The following is a 20814-nucleotide window of genomic DNA, read 5'->3' on the forward strand; positions in this document are numbered from 1 at the left end:
CTGTTGCAGTTTTGAACGAAACACTCAGCTTACTCATCGCTGCAGCTTGCCTATCACTCACAAGTCAGCGATCACAAGTGAGCTTGCTTGAAGAGCTGAGACGATGCAGCTGGCGACACCGCAAGGAACAGTTCAGGCCATGTAAACGGCGTGTGTGACATGGATGAGCCATGCGATGTCATCTAATTGTTATGGCAACGAGATCTGTTGCGTATATTTTTGCTTTTGCCGGGATGACGCTGCTACCATCAGCCCCGTTCGCAGGAGCTTGACTGGGACCTTATCTGGGTCGCTTGTCCCTTGTGCATCGCTCGTGCTGTGTCGTCACCTATATATCTTACACCGTGCTCGCAGTTCCAGTAACTGAAAGCGGTCCCGGAAGCTGCACGGTGTTCAAAAATAATCCTTGAGGATGTGGCACTCGAAGTGCCAATTGGATCCCACGTACGCGAAAAGCATGGTGGTAAAGGAAGCGCCACACATAACATTTGGTGCAACATAGTGCCAAAAATAGCCACCTCCAATGTCATTCTTCAACGGATTTTCGGGTAGCAGTTGAGGTAGATTACTTGTTATTTTATTGCGACCCTAATTATAACAGCGTTCCAGGCGAATTTTCGTCGTCGCCATCATCTTTCACAAACATACATATCTTATTTTAAATAAATAAACACAAACGAAATGAAACGAGAGCAGGATTACAACAAAGGAGCTCAAATATATAAGTGCGATGCACTAACCACGGTAAAAAAAAACATGTGCAGGTGCAAGAGCCGTTACATAGCCGCGTTTAAATGAACGCGACAACTGGCGCATCTCATCTCATCGCATTAACTTTTAAGCGCATCGCCTTCATTCGAACGGGTCTAATGCGCTACGAAAGCACGTTGACTGCTGCGCCCGACAGAAGTGGATTCAAATGAATCTTAGAACGACAGAAAGCTCAGCTAGTTGGTAAGGATTCATCATGCAAAAAAGAAGTGAGGCGTGCAGACAGGACACAAGAGTAGACAAGTGGACAACACGGCGTTCGTGTTGTCCACTTCTCTACTCTTGTGTCCTGTCTGCACGCCTCACTGCTTTTTTGATTGTGATGAGTAAGTCAAATTTCGGAGTGCATTTAAATACAGTCAGATCGCATTACGAATTAGGGTAAGGTAATTAGGTGCAGCTATTTGTACAACGTTCAAGGAGTTAAAATTGTTGCCCCTTCAAGTATGAGTAATACCCTTTGTGGATGTGCGGTCAAGAGATGACAGGAATATTACAAATAGGGGTGTAGCCAAGAGGGGGAGAGGGCTCATGGGGCTTCAGCCCCTCCGTGCGCCACCGACCGAAACAATACCCGGCAGCGGAAATAATGCTGAAGATTTTGTCTACAATGTCTATTCAAGCTTCAAAAGACATTTCCGCGCGAACATTGCGCAATCGGGCTGCATTTCGCGGTAAGGAGCCCCATGCATGCACAAAGTTTCAAGGGCGTTTTGATGACGAGAGGGCTCATCGCGGCATCGCGCGGAGGCCGCAGAATGTGCGGAGCTCATGAATTTTAATTCTGAAACTTTATGGATATAAAGTTCTCATAAACTTTTGACGCGAAAGGGGCATTGACATTTCCAAAGTCATGCGTTAGATTTTGAATGCGGCAGCTTTGTGGGTTTAATGATGTTATAAACATTTGATGCCAAGGGTGCATTTGCTTTTCTAAAGTCGTACATCGCACCATACAAGACAAGCCAAATAAAAAAATTATCGGACAAGTTGACAAAGCAAGCAGCGAGGTAGAATCAGGCGAAGCGTTTGGGGTGGTTCAATTGTGTCATCGTGTCACACAAAAGAATATGAAAATTTTTTTTTACCTGCGCCAGAGTATCCATGTCAAGACACTAAAGCCAGCAAAGGCAACTACTGTCTTAATTACTTTTCTACTTTGACTTTTATTCGCGAGGACACCCTGAGCCTCTTCAATTATTTTTATTTGTTCTCGCTACCCGCAGGCTGCCGCAACCAGCCAGAACGCATGCTTGGTTCTCGTGTTGCCCGGACAACCGCGCGGTGCACTTCGGTGCGCGTTCGATTTTCTCTGGCCGAGTGGATTTTCGCCTGGCAGAGTGTTGGACGCTTTCTGGCTAGCAGATGAGAAAAAGAAACAATGCGTGGTCGTTAGCCGCCATCACTGCGTAGACGGATTGCAACGTGTTCGCTGGAGCGCAACCTCTCCGAAAAATTTTGCCTCGCTGGTGTAGGATACCGAGCAGTATGCCTATGGTTCTCTGTGGACCAAGCGTCTCACGTTTTCTTCGATATTCCTTCGGTAGCCAGCTTAGGTGCCCAAAGTAGGCATTTGATAATAGTCAACATGCTTTCCTTCCGTCTAATGGACACTGTGCTCTCTGGACTCAAATGGCAAATGCCTGGTGTACTTCGATGACGTGATTGTCTTTTGCGCAACCTTTGACGAACATTAGCGACGACTGAAAACTGTTTTTGAAGCAATACGCTTTGCCGGTCTATGAAGCTAGAGAAGTGCCATAGTGGTTTTTGCGAGCTCCAGTTCCTCGGTCGCGTCGTCAGTAGCAAAGGAGTCCGGCCTGATCCAGCTAAAATTGCTGCCGTCGCTAATTTCCCAACCCCGTCTACAAAAATTTATCGCTCATCGCATGGCCGCTAACACAGCTCACCAGAGACGATAACCATTTCACTTGGGGCAAAGAACAGCAGCGAGTATAGGAGCTCTAGCAACGCATGCAAGCGCCTCCCACGCTAGCACACTTCAATGAAGACGTACTGGCGATATTGTATACAGACGCTAGTAATGTCGGTCTAGGGTCGGTGCTCGTACAATGCCAGGAAAATAGAGAAAAGGTGACCGCTTACTTCAGCAGGACACTATTGCGAGCAGAGGCTAACTACTCCACCAGTGAAAAAGAATGCCTCGCAATGGTATGGGTTGTTCTGAAATTTCGTCCGTATTTGTATGGTCGGTCTTTCACCATTGTTAGCGATCACCGTTCCCTCTGCTGGCCCATTAATTTGAAAGATCCTTCCGGCCCGCTCGCACGCTGTAGTCTCGGACTAAAGGAGTTCGACTTTTTTGTTGCGTACAAGTCGGGAAAACGGCACACAGACGCCGACTGCCTTTGTCGATCTCCTGTTGAGCCGGCAGCACAAGACGGTAACGAAACGGTCTTTCTGCGACTCGTGGACACTGGCGATATTTCACGCCAGCAACGGGATGACACTGAATTGCTGCCGCTTATTGAATACCTGGAACGACGAGCCAACAGCGTGCCGAAGCAATTTGCAAGAGGACTGGCATTTTACTGCTTGCGCCGCAACTTCCTCCACAAAAAGAACTTCTTACCTAGCAGCAGCAAGTACTGACTCGTTGTTCCATCATTGCCACAACGAGCCGACTGCTGGGCACTTCGGCTACACTCGCGCACTGGCACGGATTCGGCAGACTTACCACTGGCCGAGACTTACTGCGGTCGTTAAACGTTACGTTCAGACATATCTGGATTGCCAACGTCGCAAGCCCCCATCCGTCCAGCCGGCCAGTCTACTGCACCCTGTCAAAGTACCGGCCACCCCACTTGCACAAGTAGGCGTGGATATTTTGGGCCCCTTAACGACGTTTACTACCGACAATAGGTGGATAATCGTCGTCACGGCTTATCTCACTAGTTATGCCGAGGGAGGTGTTCTGCAACGGGCAACAGCAGATTAAGCGGCACGATTTTTTGTCAAAACCATCGTTTTAAGGCATGGCGCTCTCGCAGTAGTCGTCACGGACCGAGGTACTGCGTTCATGGCCAAGTTTTTCGCTATCGTTCTACGTCTAAGTGGCACCGCCAACCGGAAGAAAACTGCGTATCATCCCCAAACAAACGGACTCACGGAATGACTCAATAACACACTGATATCGTAAGCATGTACGTAGATGTAGAGCACAAGAACTGGGACGACGTTTTACCTTATGTCACCTTCGCGTACAACACGGCTCGTCGAGAGACCACTCGCAAGACACCCTTCAGTATTGTATACGGCCGGAAGGTTACGACAGCATTAGACGCAGAGCTCCGTCATAAATTTTATAAACACGAGGCTGGTGCTGAAGAGATCACACAATGAGCAGATACAGCTAGGGAGCTTGCGCGTCTGCGAATCCACCAACAGCACTGTGACGCCAGACGCTACAATCTTGAGCACAAACCCGTAACCTACAACATCGGTGACAAGCTGTTGGTCTGGACACCTATTCGTCAGCGTGGGTTCTCTGAAAAGCTGCTGCGCAAATACTCCGGGCTCTACATACTTCTCCGACGCATCAGTCACGTCAACTATCAAGTCGTTCCAGACGGCTCTCACCATTCAAAGCGCCGACGGCATTTATCCGAGGTCGTTCACGTGCTTCGTATGAAGCCATACTATGAAGACTGACAAGACTGCACATTTTATCGCTGGTTTCTAAGCCTCTATCATCAGGACGATGATCTTCCTAAAGGGGGAGGAAATGGCGCTACTATATTTGGGACAACTTTATTGCAGCGGGCATGTGCCAGTGGGCACGAGGTTGAAGTAGCGCGGGTTTTGGATACGCGTGCAGACAAATAAACGTTGTAGGACTTTCTTTGACGACTTATAAGTATATGTTGCTGGTGCTGCTGCGCATCCTCGTGGATCCCACGTCGTTACATTATGTGCAAATATTTAAATAGTGTTCTTACATGACAGAGAGAGAGCGGCAAATTAGAGAAAGGCAGGGAGGTTTACAAAGTTTCATTAGAATATTTGTCCTAAACTTGTTAGTTTCATGGCCTTTACATTTTTCATATCAGCAGCAGACACTCCTTCGCTGGTTTCAAAGTGATATAGTTCTAAAGTTGCTGTGTTTTTTTACGTATTAAATAAACAGAAAATCCGGAAGCATTGATATCAGTTATTTCGGACGCACATTTTGAAACCTCCGAGCATGTACTTTTATGAAAAAAATGCATATTTCATTTGTATTCATAATGCATAGCTTTCAAGAATTCATTTTCAGCATCTTTGGCAATGGCAATGCAGTTATTATTATTGTATTTGATTCCTTGACAAATTCTATCACGAGGATGCAGAGCCGCAACGTCAGCCCTCCGAGACGACCACAATTTGAGGTTACGTCACTGATTACAAGATATAATCACAGAACTTTCTTTGCTACTATAGACTAAGTGCTATTTAAAGGTGAAACGCCATGTTACATGGACGCTCTATAATATTGGGCAGGAGAAGAGATTCATAGGAAAGAACACCAAAAAGGCCAAAAGAACACTTAAACAGCATATTCGATCAAGCATCACAAGAAATGGCTGCGCTGCGGGGCCAACAATTCTGTGGCTGAATGTCATAGTAGACGTCCAAAAAAAAAGAGAACATGCCCCAATGCTAAACATTGCTCTCACATTTATTGTTTCACCTTCGAGGCGAAACTGATAGTTATTTACGCATATTATTCACTTGTGTCTTCAAGAAATGTAACAGGCTACATTTTTCTCACTTAAATTTTCTGTCCCCATTAAAGAGCAACAAGCCAGGTCGCCTTCAGATATTTAAGTTATGTACATAGCATATGTCCTACGACGATAATCTTTTTATGAATTCTGTAGTAGCTGGATAGAAGTAAACATTCAAGAGGCAGTTAGTTATCTCTACGTGGATGAATACGAAAGCATTGCGACAACCGCGCGATGCATAGAATTATGCCGCAGCACAAGGTCGTAGGTTCGACTCCCACTATCGGTCGATTGTCCGGCTGCCAGGAAAAATCATGGGCTCGAGTCCCTACATAACTCTACCTTAATTTATGTACCTTATTTAGCTTCACCCTAATTAATAGCAAAGGTGATGGGCTCGACTCCCACCATATGTCGTTGGTTCGGGTGCCTTGATTAGCTATGTCCTAATGAATCTCGTCTTAAAGCCAAATTTCGTGAGTTCAACTCCCACCAAATGTAGTTGGTTCGAGTGCCTTAACTATATATTACTTAACAGTTCATTAATGACCTCTTCAAGCAAGAAAACATGGGATAAATATATCTTAATTTAATGTACCTTAATTACCATCGCCTTAACTAAGAGAAGGTCGAGGATACGTAGCCTTAGTTAACACCAAAGGGCGTGGGTTCCAGTTTCGACATTGGTCTAGGGTTCGTAGCCATTTCGAGACATCATTTCGTCACACCGAAAGCACCATACTTTGCGTCTCATTAGCAATTTAATCATTTCCATTGTAAAGTGACATCTTAGGAGATGAGCTTCTCCTCTCCAACAGATGCTCTCTCTCGCTCTTTGTCTCTCCTGAGAGGGCCGAATTCTCATTTCTTCATTGTCCCGTCTTCGCAATACCGTGTGATTTTATTTGTCCGCCTCGTTCTCTTGCTGCGCCAAGCATTCCAACAAGCTGCTCTGGACCCTCTGCATTTTATGCGTACGCACTATTTCTTGCACTTCTGCAGACCTTTGGTGCCCATGCGGCATGCGACGCGGGAGCGCTGTCGCGAATGACGTCTCTCTCTCGCCTAACCGGTGACTTCTTCGACGAGCACGCTGGTTTTGCTTGCATTTTCCGTTGGTTTTGCGGGGAAAACCAGTGTAGTACATTGCACACACGACTGCCAGAGCATGAACCACGCACAATGGTTATCTCTTTCGCTTGCCCGAACCTAAAAGTAACTTAGGGAGGGATGACGATCTCTAGACCAGAGCTTAATTTTGGGCAGGTCATATCGAGCACGTTGTGCGCGTGCGCAAAATTATGTCTCATATACACCGGCACCCTATATCTTGAAGTAAACATGCATTGCGTTTGAGCTTAGTGCATCTGAACATGTGGGCAGGAGATTTACTGTGGGCAATGGCATGTGATGGAGGCAGGCAGCAGGGCAACACAAGTAATCTACTTGTCAGTTTGAGAATCATCTGTGCTGGGTTTTCGTCAATCTTTCTGTTATGCGAAAGCATCCGATGACCCATTGAGCGAAAAAGGGCGGCGTCTGTAGCAGGGGAAAGGCACCTAAAATCCCACTGGCTGCGACGCCGCATCACGTGTGCGCCTCGACGATGCAGAGCGGGCGAAGGGTCGGTGTTGCGTGGCATCGCGACGACGACGCGCCACCAGAGCTCCTCGGTGGAGCATATAAGGCGATGAGACGCAGCGGGGGGCGTTATCTTCTTTTGAAGCTGTGGCGTGACTCATGCGTGAGGGTTCGCCCGTCTCACTCTTGGAAGCCGGCGCACGGTGCATGTCTCTAACCTAACCAGGCTGGGGTTAGCTGCTGCGGGCACATGCCAGCCTTGTTAGCCGCTGATGCTTCCGGTCATGCGGTACCCGTTGCTTTTGAGCAATATCGTACAATATGCAGCCAACGCGCTAACTTAGAAACTGTACAAAATATAACCCACGGAAAATACATCTGAAACATGATAACATACCCCGGAGCGAAACTCGAAAGCATTACTCGCAGGCCAAAACTCGAGCGGCGTTCAAATATACATTAATGCTTTTGCTTCTGCAATTCATACGTAGTGCTTAGGTGTCCTCGAATTTTTTGGCATTGAGGGTTGCTGATTGCCCCAGCTCTTCGTCCTTTCTTTTCGCATACAGCGTCGGGCCGCAGGGATATAGTGTCTTCATTTATAAGAGGTTTTCAGAGAGCAACTGCTGCCGTGCCTTCAGGTAGTCGTTGCCTTTGTCGGAGGAACGCCATACGATGTGTAGTTGCTTTGCACACTTCGTCGTATTGCAATCATAAACTAACAAACAAAGATGCAATCACGATCGTTTCTGGAAAGTACATTATTTGCGATGGAAGAACAATGAGTTTCTCTTCGACATCTATGTACTACATGCGCCCTTCTACCGCCACAGAACCAATGATCAGTAACGTCACATCATTGACGTTGCTTAGCAGGACATTTCACGTGGTTCATTTCAACCTACTCCCTTTCAGCTGCATGTAATAACTTTGTGTGCTCGTTTCATCTGTCTGCTATGAGTGTATTAGTGCATGTGCTTTGGTCATCTCAATCCTTCTTTCGTAGCCCGTGGCGCCTGTCTAGCAGCCAATTTCTCTAGGTACGCCTACCAATAACCTTCTGCGTGTTCGCGCATTTGGCAGTATACTGCGTGACCTGCATTGCTTACTTGAGACTATTTGGTTTGAGATAATTGTTTAGGACACAATAGATACAGCAAGTAGTGGGAATCGCATCGCACTGATTATTCTGGAGTCTACATTCCGAGGCTATTGGCGAATGACACACAGCGCCACGGTCCGATCATTTTACCTATGAATACAAGGAATGACAAATTCTTTATCATTTTGCTAAAAACGGTTTCTCGCTGTAAAGTGTCATATTGTCTTAATTTCTATGACACCAAAACACAGTGGTAGCCTGAATTTTTCAAGCTCCACGTTCTCCTGCGCATCTTCTTTGCCAAACGCGTGACACACGTATCCAATACATCTATCGTAATCCGAGCGAAATAATAAACATTCATTTTGTACGCAGCTGCTGAAGAGCGAAGAAGACCTAATAATGGTGGGCGTTTCGGGAGACATGTACCGATGGGCTCCGGTCAGCTGCTACAAATCTGAATTTATTAAATATCAAAATAACAAACTCCAGCGCACCATACAATACGAAACAGGTCGCTACGTGAGTACCGTTCCATTTTTCTTTTGAGCTACATTCCGAAGCAGTTCAATTGTGAAATATTTATCAGGCTGCTGAAACAGGTTGAGTGAAAGTATTCTGTTCAAACCAGTGAGGTCAACAGCCCTTGAAGATAGTGTAATGACTATCTGGTGTTATTTCGCGGTTAAGTAAATTTTCGATAGTTCAGGCAGGTTTCAATGCTACAAATCTGCTACAAATCTGAATTTAGTGAGTATAAAGGAATGAAACTCCAGCACACCAAACAATACGACACAAGTCGCTACGTGAGTACAGTCCAATTTTTTTTAGCTGCATTCCGAATCAGTTAAATTCTGCAATATTTATCATACCGCTCGAACAGGCTGCATGAAAGACATCTCTTCAAACCAGTGATGCCACAGCCCTTCAAGATAGCGTAATGACTATCTGGTGTTAACCCACGTTTAAGTCAATTTTCAATAGTTCAGCCAGTTTGCTATGGTGTGCTTGTACTCACCGTGCGCACAATAACACTTCAAGTGGAGTCAATGTTTAACGCATACAGATTACCTGACCTGGTAAGACCATGCTGACTACTGGGCGTTTAGGTGAGTTCCTGTCGTACTGCAAAAATTCCAAACACCCTCAGGAATGAAAAAAAAAATTCACGCAGAAGCTTTGCTATGGTTGCCTAAATATGTGTAAGCATTGTTGTACTTCGTCGTCTTCACGCAGCTAGGGGTCAGTATGAATCTTACCAAACGTGATCCGACTAGTGTAAATGTGTATCATTCTTTGTCGGACTAGATCTATGCCTTATTAACTATTACCTGCCGTTATATACCTTATGGCAATTGCTCTAATCCTTACCAACCCTTTTCTGTGCTTCAATCAATCAGTCAATCAATCAAGGTATTTTATTCCCACCATAATAGTCGGGGGTCACGCACGCGAAAAGCGCAATAATGCACCTTCAAGGCGCTTGGTAGCTCTTGCTCAAGGTAGCATACGCAAAATTTATTTATAACATGCGAAAAACATAGCAAATATAAATAACAAACATTCTAAACTAGTACAGAAAAATTATTGACATAAAATGCTGACAAACATAACCGATGCATACATGTAACATAAGTCGGTGTAATTAGAAGCAGTAAACACAGGAATGACATCACATAGTTACAGCACAGTAGCAATTGATAAGACGACAAAATAATAATAATAATAATAATAATAATAATTACCGCTTAATAATAATCCGCGTTCAGCCACAAGGTATGGCGCGGCCAGGCGCTGTGCTTATGTGCCTGACATATTTAAAAAATTACCCGAAGAAATCTTTAACGCGACATCAAAAAGCACGCTCAAACACTTCTTAAAGCAGCTAAAGTAAAATTACCCTCTTTTACATTTCTTTTGCATCGCAATATTTACCTCTTCAACTTTTGTTATATGCAGATAGTCAAATGTTATCTTGTTCTTTTCAATTTTTTGCCTTTCATTTTTATTTACTTTTCTCTTCTCCATTTCTCATCAATTGATGTTTTCGCTTTGTCTATCACAATCATTCGCACGGTCCTACAAGCCAACTGAGGCTTAGACCGGCCTGCTTGTGTTATTTTGTATATTTTGTGGCAATAAACATTATTATTATTATTATTATTATTATTAATATTATTATTATTATTATTATTATTATTATTATTATTATTATTATTATTATTATTATTATTATTATTATTATTATTACCAAAACTAAGAACACAAATCGTACATAAATACGTAATGGAAGAAAACATGGCAATCAGAGGCCGAATCTTATAACGGTTCGGTTGGGGAACCGTTCTTTTGGCCTCACCTGATTGGCTAAAATTTTGATTACGTCACAGGTCGTCAGAGGCAGCGGGGCGGTATTGCAATTTTTGAATACGTCATGCATCTGTCAGTCATCTTCATAGTGAACCGGTCGTAGAAACCTGCGAACGGGTAGTCCGCTTTGGGTTCCGTTGCTGTGGCTTGGCGGTTTGCTTGCGACCCTGGCCGCGCGCGCCTGTCGCGCCACCCCGGAGACACGCGGGCATCGCGCGCGCGTGCGTTGGTTGCTTCGGAGGCTATTACTTGCCTTTGTCGCCTGCTTGACCTTGCTCTTTCGGTGTGGACCACGGCTGGAAGTGCGATACGTGTTCGAAGAAGTGACGGATAATGAGTCGCACCACACTTGCCGGCTTTCTAAATAGACCTTTTACAGGCTACGCTATCAAATGGAGGAGACTCGAGTGCAAGCGTACCAGTGGTCATTCCACTTAGAGGAATGAATATTGCGTCTCCGGCCTGCAGCTCCCTTTGGTCGGTCGTTCGCGAAGCATTTATCGGAATGGCCCAGATCTCTGCTGCCGACAATGTCCACAAAAGTTGCTCTCACAATTACTGCGTTGGCCGGTAGAAGGGCTGGGTCAGCTTTCCCGTGACCTCCGCTTCAAAGCCAATTACAAGCAGATATTTGCATAGTAAGATCGAATTCCCAGTGATATCGCCAGCGTGAATATTTCGCAGATCGCCGTTCTGCAATCAGAAGAGTTCAACCTAGGCTGTGTCAGCGCTTCCTTCGTTCGGCTGATAAAACTATGCAGTCAGGACGGAAATATGGAGAGAAAGCTTTAGCTCCGCGCCAACTTTGATTTTCATATTCAAATTTGTAAAACGCAGACATTATCGTATGAGACAACTGCTTCCCCGATTTTAATGAAATTGGAGGCATTTCAACGAAGATGTTATGTACAAGAATTTGCCGTTTGAGGTAACCACATGCCTTAAGGGATTTCACAAGTCACAGTCGCAAATTAAGGTAGATTTGCGAGCCTGTACAATGCATCAGTTGAATATCTATTTTTAGCCATTTCGCCCGTTTTCATGGGCAGTGGCTGGACGTCGGCCGTAGGCGATACAAGATAAGCGCTTAGAACGACAGAAAGCTGAGCTAGTTGGTAATGATTCATTATGCAAAATAGAAGTGAGGAACTGAAGGGAGCACTGAGGCGAAAAAAGAAAGAAGACACAAAACTCATCTGCGCATGCTCAGGAATGGTAACACCACGTGTCAATAGGGTACACGTGCCGGTCTACATGAGAGATAACTGTTAAGGCACTTCATCTCTTCCTTATGTAAAGTAATCGAAGGCTGACTCACGCACGCACTTCCACCATTGTAGATATGACATGCCTCTACCATAAGACGCGTATCTTCATTCTTATGCCTGTACAATATCGCGCATTCGTCTAACTCTGGCGTGCAATTACAATCTCGGCAATGTAGCGAAAGATTAGAAGGCGATCCACCGTTTAACGACCTTTTATGTTCCATTAGCCTCTGATTGATACACCGTCCCGTTTGCCCTACGTAGAACTGGCCACAATTAAGGGGAATTTTGTACACCAAACCCATACGACAGTCAGTAAAACTGTTGTTCTTATTGTGCTTTACCGGACAAATATCTGTTCGTTTTTTTGCCTTTTACCCGCTGCTGTTTATTCTGTATTCTGTATCTTACCTAGCTTATTGTGAGCAGTGAAAGCAGCTTTAACATCATATCTACTAGCAACTTTTTAAGCCTGTGCGACACTGAATGAATATACCGAATAGCCACTACTCTTTTTTTGCTATTACTGCTTTCTGTAATCACGTCCGTCCTTCTCGAAACCGACTCCTTTAGGCGCTCAGCCACAGTGGCCACCGCTACACTAGGATAACCTGCTTCTAATAGGCGCCGGACCTGCGCATTAAAACTGGCGCTCATTTTGTGCATGCAGGATCTGGTGAGCGAAGACTTAAGGCACGACATGGCAATTCCGTTTTTTACTAATTTAGAATGCTTGGATTGAAAGTTCAGCAAGGGCTTCAAAGATCTTGGGCAGTACTGCGAACAAACATGATTTTGTTCGAAGATCAAGGAAATGTCAAGAAACTGAATTACGGGTCGCTGAGGAAATTCCTTGGTAAACTTTAATCCTCCCTCATAAAGTTTAAATTGCTCACTTACTGAGGTAGCAGCGGAATCGAATTCTTCCCTATTGCAGAAAATCAGGTAATCATCAACGTAACAAAATATCTTGATAACGCTATCACCTAAGGCTTTCTCTAAGCAGTTGTCAACCTTACTCAGGTAAATGTTGCTAAGAATAGGGGCAACCTTTGAGCCAATACAAATACCTGATTTCTGCAGAAAAACGCCATCTCTTCACCCAATCAGTGGCGTTCGTGTTGTCCACTTCTCTAATCTTGTGTCCTGTCTGAACGCCTCACTTCTATTTTGCATAATGAAGATAAGCGCTCAGAGATTCGTTGTCGCAAGTTACCACAGCAGAGCTGAACAAAAATTATGCAGAAACTATTATTTTTATTTTTATTTTATTTATAATACTGTCAGCCCATGAAGGGCCATTACAGGAGCGGAAAATACAAACACATACAAGGATACAGTGACAACAAAAGCAAGTAAATGAACAACTGCAGACATTTCAGCAGGGACGCGAATCAGTTTATATTATATGCACCTTACAAACTTCCCCCCAAAAATAAGAAACCAAATGAAGAGATACACCTTTGGCAAAGTTATGATATACATATTAGTTAGCGGCAAAAAGAATAACGAGTACACATTGGAAAAATTCCTCTACGCATGAGGCCGACATGACCGAGTCGGGGAGCGCATTCCATTCCGTAATACCTCTCGGGACAAAGCTGTACTTAAAACAGTCATTTCTGACTTGAGGGGGTGTGATGTACTGGCTATGACGATGTCTGGATATTTCATTTGTCGAAATTTTGAAGAAGTTGTGTTTGTCCATAAGCAAGTGACCATTAATGATAAGGTAAATTAGTTTCAGTCGCTCATACCTGGTACGTAAGTCTAGCGGAGGTAAGTCGGCAAGTTTACAAAGTTCAGTGGGGGATTGGCAGTAGCGTTACTTGTTAAATATGAACCTTGATGCTAACCTCTGGATTCTGTCAATTTTGTGTTGGTTCGATTTAGTGTAGGGATCCCATACAGCTTTAGCATACTCCAAGGTAGGACGTATTAAGGATTTATATGCTAAAGTTTTGACCCCAGGTGTCGACGCATTTATATTCCGTCTTAGGCTCCAGAGCGCTTTGCTGGCCTTACCACATACAGCATCAATGTGTTGATTCCATCTGAGGTCAGAAGTGAACGTTACTCCTAGATACTTATGTTTATCGACTCTGCTAATAGTTATACTATTCATGTTCTAAGGGTAATGCAAAATTTTTTTTCTTTCTCGTTATGGACATAACAACAGACCTAGCTGGGTTTAGTTCCATCTGCCAGTCGTCACACCATTTTTTAATTATTTCCAGATAAGACTGTAAATTGGCCTGATCATTACTATCTCGAATTTTATTATACATCACACAATCATCAGCAAACAGTCTGATAGGGACACTAATATTACTGGGCAAGTCATTTATAAAGATCAGAAATAAAAGAGGACGTAGGACATTTCCTTGCGGAACTCCGGACACAACACAGGAAAGGCGTGATGTGCACCCCCCGAAATCAACGTGTTGTTCTCTAGAAGAAAGGTAAGATGAAAACCACTGAGTTATTGCGGGGCTCTGAAATACAGAATTAATTTTTATGATTAACTTCGGATGGGACACTTTGTCGAATGCTTTCGCAAAGTCGAGGAAGATTATGTCTGTTTGACCACGGGAGTTCAACGTTTCAGAGAGGTCATGTACAATTTAAATGAGTTGGGTGGTTGTTGAGAGCTGTTTTCGGAAACCATGCTGTCCAGGAAAAAACAAGTTGTATTTGTCCAAGTAAGAAACTAATTGTTTATTAACAATGTGCTCGAGGAGCTTAGAACACGCGCTTGTAATAGAAATTGGTCTGTAATTTGCCACTTCCGCTGTACTGCCACTTTTGTGTATAGGTATGATTTTTGCGTGGTTCCATGCTACCGGAAAGCAACCACTATCAAGAGAGTACCGAAAAATTTTAGTTAGGTATTTAGAGCTCTATTCTGCATATCTACGTAAAATTCATTTGGAATGCCGTCAGGACCAGGGCTCTTCTTAACACCAATATTCAGCAGAATGTTTAAAACGCCTTCTTCATTGATTTCAATGTCTGCAGTGGGTGGTCTAGCAGCTGTGTAGGCTACATGAGGTGTATGACCATTATCTTTAGTAAAAACGGATGCAAAGTAAGGATTAAAATTATCAGCTTGCATTGCAGCAGTACTGCAGGATTCTGAGGCCGTCACTGCAGTTATCTAAGTATGCCTGAGCGTGGTGTCGCTTGCTCATCTCCACTCAGCCCGGTGTTATTATCGATCTGATAGAATTTCATCTGAACAGTATAAACACTTATAAACCCCTATTGCTCGTTATCAGGCTTGTCGAACTTGGTCAGACTCTTACCAAACCTCATCAATTTTTATCAACCTTAGTGGACTCTATCTGATTCTTATGAGCCCGTATCGACCTTTACCAACTTTATCGCAGTTAATCTGATCCTTAACAACCCTTAACGCTTACCTGTTCTTAACAATCTCATTCGACGTGATCCGGTCCTGAGCAACCTTTATCGCTCCTTATTAAGATTATCGGACTTCACCAACATTTATCAACCATTATCGTTATCAGAATTCTCCCGACCGTTATAAGCTCTCATCGCTGTTATTTATTTATTTGTTTATTTATAGATACCGCGACGTGGTAGCAGATAATAGCAGTGTGTATACATAGAAATATAGAAGAATGTAAACGTACAGATTCACAAGAATTGCAGGCATTTTCCAACATTGTTAAATAATTATCGACATATTGGTGACTGAGCGAGCCGATCTGATTTGATCTGACCTTTGCGGAGTCGATTTGATTCATACCAACCTTTATCCATCGTTCTCAGCCTTACCGAAGTTGAACCAATCCTTATCAACCGTTATCGGTTCTTACTGATATTATCGGACTTAATCCGACCTTGAACAACCCTTATAAGCTTTATCGAAATTCTTCGGAGCATTCGAACCCCTTATCGCTGTTAATTATTTATATAGTTATAGATACAGCGATGTGATGCCAGAATATAGCAGGATGGGCCTGCATAAATATAGACGAGCTTATAAACACATACGAATTCGTAATAATTGTAAGCATTATCAAACATTGGTAAATAATTATAATGACCTCTAAAGAGAACATAAGAACATACGAGCATATAAACACACAAATTCACAATATTTGCAAGCATTTTTCAAAAATCTGCTGTAGAATTCTGGGTAACAGTCTTTTAATTAGGAGGATGGATTAAAATAATTGAATTGTGGGATATTACGTGCAAAAATTACTATCTGAGTATGAGGAACGCCGTAGTGGGAAACTCCGGAAATTTGGGCCACCTCGAGTTCATTAATGTTGACTTAAATTTAAGTACCCCTCCCCTCCCCCCCCCCCATGTTTTCGCATTTCACCCCTATCGAAATGCGGCTGCCGTGGCCGGGAATAAAATGAGGATCATTCTACTATTTCATTGGCTTGGGGGAAAATAATAATTGATACAGTTATTTCATGCGCTCAAGAGTGTTTTTGTTAGAGCATGCCGTTGTCTCCTTTCAAACCCTAATGAGTAAGCAAAAAAATGGAAGTGCTTTCATTATAATGGCCATTTACAAGTTGAAAGAGAGACTTTATTCGGTAGACGCGCTTACGCACAGTCACCGGGGGTAATCCACTGCGTCATATGAGGTTACTAACAGTCATACGACCCCGGTATGATTTAAAAAAAAATCTAACTGCCGCATGCAGTATACGTCCCAGTTTTTTAATGTTGGTTAAAGTGAATGGGTCCCAAAATGTTGACAGTCACTTTAGCCTACGGTAAAGAGGATGAAGTCGAAATACTGTCCACTGATGACACATTCATTACATGCTTTGACATTTAAATTTTTATGCTTTGTCCCTTCCTTTTGTTTTCTCTCACCAGAGTTCATGAGTTAGAGTGCCTCAATTAAATGTGTCTTATTAACTTCGCCCTAATTAACACCAAAGGTCGCAGCTTCAACTCCAACTAAAGGCCCTGGGTCCGAGTGCCGTAATGAAATATCATAATTAGACAGACAGACAGACAGAGAACTTTAATAACAAGGTCCTGAGAAGCTTTGCCCTAGGGCAGAGCTGCGGGCCGCTCCCACGTGGGGACGGGTAGGCCGAGCCTAACCGCCGCATCGTGGGCTCTCTGGACCGCCCAAGTTTGACGTGCATACTCTGAGCTCCGGATTGCAGAGCTCCATTCTTGTTCTGTGATGCGATTGGGTCCCTGTAACGAGGGGCATCGCCAGAGCATGTGTGCCAAATTGCTAACAGCCCCACAATCGGGGCAAGTAGAGCTGAAAGCCTCTGGAGTGATTGTGTGGAAAAGGGCCAGGTTTGGATAGCACTGCGTCTGAAGCATGCGTAAAGTGGACGCCAGAGGTCTAGCCAGTTTGCAGTGAGGGGGAGGATAAGTCCTCCTACCCAGGTTATAGTGCGTAGTAAATTCGCTGAAAGTAGTGAGAGTGTCCCGAAACTTGAGAACACCGGAGTCTGAGCTCAATCTTGCTCCCGCGCGGTGGGTTAGTGCGCGCGCTTGGGAGTGGGCAATGTCATTAAGATTGGGAAACGAGTCAAGCTGGGGGTCGAGGTGAGCCGGAAACCACCTGATGGTGTGCGGAGAGATTATCTTGTTCTTGAGAATCTTGTGAGCCTCCTCGGCGATGGATCCTGAAGCGAAAGCCCTGACCGCCGACCTCGAATCAGTGAAGATTTGTGATCTGCTGTTGTCTAGGAGTGCTATAGCAACTGCGACCTGCTCTGCTCTGGTTGGTGCTGAGCACTTCAGGGAAGCCGCATTCTCTATCTGTCCGTTGTGATCAACGAGGGCAATGGTGAAGTTAGACGACTGTCCATATTGTGCTGCGTCGACAAAACATGCCGAGTAGGGATCGTCTTTGGTACGCTTGAGGAGGGCGAGGGCTCTTGCCCTGCGTCTGCCTACGTTGTGTTGAGGATGAACATTACGGGGAAACGGTGCAACTCGTATGTTGTTCCTTTGATTTTCTGAAATTTCATATTTCCGCTCTTTCATGAGGATAGGGTTGATCCCAAGAACTGCCAGGATCTTCTTTCCAGCCGGGGTAGAGGATAGACGGGCCAGTTGGGCTGACTCCTGGGCCTCGATTATCTCGTCCAATGTGTTGTGCACTCCTAGTTGCATAAGGAGGTCCGTGCTCGCCCGTAACGGAATGCCTAGTACTTTTTTTATACTTTTTCTGATCAGCGTGTTTAATCGTTTCTTCTCGGAGTTATACCAGTTATGCATGGCTGCCACATAAACTATATGACTCATGAGGAAGGCGTGGAACAACCGGAGGAGGTTGTCTTCCTTTAAGCCTCCACGCCTATTCGAACCCACCAAAAGTAGTGGGTTCGACACTCGTCCTTCATGATGTCATCGAAATGCAACTTGGAGTTATGGCTGTTTCGCCCGCATCTCCGTAGTGGGTCTTAGGTTCGAATGCCTTAATGCACTTCGCCTTAATTACTACCAAAGGTCGTGGGTTCGACTACCACCAGTGGTCGTAGGATCGAACCTCAAACTTCGCGATGTCAACTGGAATCGAACTGGGAGATGTCGCCGGTTCGTCCGTATTCACATGTTGGTTAAACACACACCAAAGGCCGCAGGCTTAAATAAATAAATAAGTGCCTTAAATAAATCCGACCTAAATAACTCCAATTAAGGCACAGTTAAGTGCCTTATTTCCCTTCGCCCTAATTAACACCAAAGGTGGTGGGTTCGACTGCCATCAGAGGTCGTGAGTTTTAGTGCCCTAATTAACTTTATGCTAATGAACTGTGCGTGAATTCATTTTTCCGTAATGAAAACCAGATGTGGTGGCTCGAGGGTTCGACCTCCAATTCTGGTGCCATTGGATATGCAAGCCATAACGTCGGACGGTAAAATTTTCGTTCCATGAGCTGTCTAAGGGTTCCGCTTTATTAATTACGGATAAATAAGCATTTAAACCATCCGCATCAAACCATTATCAACCGTGATGTAAGCCATATGACCCCTCATAACTCCTCATCATCCTTATCAACTAATTTACTCATCATCTATCTGTGTTGCGCTACGCGAAGCGCGTGCGCCCGCGGTTGTCGTTGGAATTTCGGTCGGGGAAGGAACGCGCCAATGGAAGGCGCATCCCGGGTCCACCGAAACGCACCGGTGATATGGCGTGTTCGCGAATAAATTTTAGCAAAACCGGAATTCGGTTGATGTTCTCCTGGTTCTATATTGGTTCTACATGTTGTCCTAAAGATCAGTTTTATTCCACCATCATCAAACGTTTCAGGAAAGACTCCACAGAAACTCTCCTCCTTACACGTTCGTTTTGCACCACAGGGACGACACATTCATATGGTTAAGATATTGCCGCCAGGTGTCACGAGCCAGCGCTGAAAAACAAAGAAGTTGGGACTGGAACACGCGCTCAGCAAGAGACGGGCGCTGAAGTAGAAGAGGTAGAAGCTGAGGACGCCGGCTTAAATTATTGCACGCCATCTTGTTCAACCGCCTCCCTCGCCGATGCCGGGTACATCGTCTATTGTCTTTTCGTGACAAAACTGGTGGAGGTGCGGGGTACGGTTTATCCGATGCCACAAACCCCTCCTGGTAGCAGGAGTACCAGCCCTATCCTAGTGGACACCCCTGTTCACCGGGAAAGCAGGAGAATCCGAGGATTGCCTCCGGAGCTTGATCATCTCTCCGCAGCAACATCGACGCCACCACACACCGGTATGGAAGGAACGTCGACGTCCCTACCGACCATTAGGCAAGGTACGGCCACAACGGCAACGCAGTATCTGCTGCAGAATCTTCGAGTGCCGAATGTGTTCCACGGAGATATCTTCGAGGATGTAGAAGACTGGTTGGTCTAGTTTGAGCGCGTTGCCGAGATAAATGAATGGAGCGACGTGGCGAAGTTAAGGAACGTCTACTTCAGCTTGGAGGACGGTGGCCGCACTTGGTACGAGAACCGAGAAGGGCTCATCAAATCGTGGCTTGATTTCCGTCGTGCCTTGCTGGATACCTACACCAATGCTGATCGCCGCGAACGAGCCGAACGGGCGCTCCAATCCCGCATTCATCTGCCGAACGAGAGCGTGACGTCGTACGTCGAGGATATGACGCGCCTCTTCCGTCGGGTGGACCCAACCATGTCCGAGGAAAAGAAGCTGCGCCATCTAATGCGGGGAGTTAAGGAACAGCTATTTGCTGGCCTTGTTCGAAGCCCGCCGAAGACCGTGGCTGAATTCTTAACTGAAGCCACCACGATGGAAAAGATGTTACACCAGCGCTCAACTTTCTATGACAGGCAATTGAACCCAACTTCACCTTCGGACCAGCGCTCAGCTCCGTATGACAGGCACGCGAACGCTGCTTCACTGACGGACGCGATTGCCTTTGGAAACGTGGACGTTCTCCGAGATCTTATCCGCTCTGTGGTGCGTGATGAGCTTCAACGGCTCACCTGCCCGCCTCAGCCCACGCTAGGTTCCATTTCTGCCCTTGTGAGGAACGAAGTGCAGCAAGCGATCCAGTGTCCCGTTCCTAACAACAATGCGCCGCCTGTGACAGCACAGTTGCAGCGGCCGTCGTATGCGGAAGTTTTGAGGCGAGTCCCTGTCCAAGCTCCGACCCATTTCGACCCCTCCACGTCTTACGCCGCGTCATACGTCCCGCCGCTCCCATCTGTGCAACCAATCCAACGTATGGAGGATCGTCGCCCACCCGAAAGGAAATCTGACGTCTGGCGTACCCCGGACAGAAGGCCTCTGTGCTATCATTGTGGAGAAGCCGGTCACATATACCGCGAGTGCCCATACCGCCGTCTCGGACTGCAAGGTTTTGCCGCGGATTCACCAAGGCCCAGATATGGTGAAAGGCCTAGGGCGATTGAAGAATACTTGACCCAGCAGAGTATGCCACTGTTCCCGCGGCGGCAGTCGCGCTCGCCGTCCCCCAGGCGTTCTTCCCCCGCTCCTAGAAGCCCTCCAATGGCAGCGCA

The 20814-nt window shown here is 45.3% G+C and overlaps 1 long non-coding RNA gene across 5 annotated transcripts in view; it reads left to right on the top strand.

Moving 5' to 3' along the window:
• The window catches only part of LOC142568158 (uncharacterized), a 66789-nt gene that overhangs the window by 25969 nt on the left and 20006 nt on the right, over positions 1-20814 (top strand). For all 5 annotated transcript variants that reach the window (XR_012825376.1, XR_012825377.1, XR_012825379.1 and 2 more), the window contains exon 5: positions 8557-8703. This is a non-coding gene — a long non-coding RNA (uncharacterized LOC142568158). The remainder of the gene's footprint in view (positions 1-8556; positions 8704-20814) is intronic.

This window comes from Dermacentor variabilis, unplaced genomic scaffold, assembly GCF_050947875.1.
Source record: "Dermacentor variabilis isolate Ectoservices unplaced genomic scaffold, ASM5094787v1 scaffold_17, whole genome shotgun sequence".
In the NCBI taxonomy this organism is placed as follows: domain Eukaryota; kingdom Metazoa; phylum Arthropoda; class Arachnida; order Ixodida; family Ixodidae; genus Dermacentor; species Dermacentor variabilis.